This window comes from Trypanosoma cruzi, genomic scaffold (assembly GCF_000209065.1).
Source record: "Trypanosoma cruzi strain CL Brener 1047053512399 genomic scaffold, whole genome shotgun sequence".
NCBI classification, from domain to species: Eukaryota; Euglenozoa; class Kinetoplastea; order Trypanosomatida; family Trypanosomatidae; genus Trypanosoma; species Trypanosoma cruzi.
Window position 1 is genome coordinate 1941 of NW_001849179.1, and position 1410 is coordinate 3350.

Sequence of the window (1410 nt, forward strand, 5' to 3'; positions counted from 1 at the left end):
CTCCCCTCTTTTGCTTCTTCTTGTTGTTGTTGTGTGTGCGGCTGCTGCGGTAGTGGCCGCGTGAGAGTGAGTGTGAGAGAGAGCCGTGCACCGCCCGCACACACACTCGTCCTTCTCTCTGTGTGTGTGTCCCCTTGCATGGACTCTCGCCCTCACCTCACCCCACGAGGCACACACAATAATGTGCCCATTGTATATATGCATGCACACCCATGCAGGCCCGTTGGTGCTCTCTTTTGCACGACACGCACCGCTGCCGTCCTGCCTGGCTGCATGGGCGGAGCACCGTAACTGTTTCTGTTTTTTGTCCTCTTATGATTGTTTTAAGTGTTTTCAATTTTTCTTTGCTGTTTGCTTTAAATTATTTTAAATGTTTTTTCGTTTTTTCTGGTTGTGTGATTTTTTTCTTCATTTCTTTTTTCTTTTGTTTTTTTTTTGTTTTTTAATTTTTTTGCTTTTATCTCTCACTGCCCCATCTCTTCTTTTTGCTTTTGGGGGCAATCGCTATGGACGTGTTTTTTCTTTTCTACTCTTCCCTCTTTAATTGTTTGTTGCTGCACTCTTTTTGTGAGGGGTGCCGTGTGTTCCCGCCCAACTGCTCCACTCGCACACCCACCGACACGCTCATGACGACGGCCCTGTGCGCCTCGCCTGCTGCACGCATGAGGAGGGGCCGCGACGAACGGCGCGCTGAGGGAGCCGTGACGTGTGGGCGTGCGACGAGGGCCTGTGGGGCGGAGCACACATTTCTTCCCTCTTGTTTTGTTTTCTTTGCGGCCAGGGCGGGCAGACACCCGCAGCGCCACACACACAGCCACACCCTGCCGCCGTGTTTTTCTTTAAGGATTTGTTTTGTTTTTTTGCTTTTGTATTTGTTGCCACCGTGTGTGATTGTTGAGGTTGGGGCCGTACCGCATTTGTCGCTGCTCTCCAGTTGTGCCTGTTGCTGTGTTGATGTGCCTCCCTGTTCTCCTCTTCTCTTCTGCTCCTCCAGCACACACATATATATACTTAGTTGCACGGTGCTCTGCAGGAATGTCTTGGTGACGGTGGGACGTTGGCCTGCATCCCGTGCTGACATAGTATGGTCGCTGCGTGTCTACCGTTAGCAGTGGGAATCACGGTGTCATTGGATGGATGCGTGTGGTACGTTTGTTGCATTGCGCTTGTGGCCGACTGACGCCACTGCACGATGCCCGCCATGTGTGAAGGTGTTGCCTGCTCTTGGGACCATTCTTCTTTCTCCTGTGTGTTTTCTTTCCCGGGTACGTGCGTTGCTTGGTGTGTGCTGACGCGTGACGGACGATGCCACGATGGCCTTCTCTGGAGGTGACAGTCGCTGTGTTCTCGGCACAAATCCACACACTCTTTATTGTCTCTCTGTGCGAGCGATTGCGGCAGGGCATTGCT

The 1410-nt window shown here is 52.0% G+C and overlaps 2 annotated features.

Annotated features, from left to right (window-relative positions):
• Positions 1-1410: part of a sequence feature (areas not merged during assembly with more than two copies in the genome that could not be assigned to a particular haplotype) that runs on past the window's edge.
• Positions 400-453: a sequence feature (T-rich).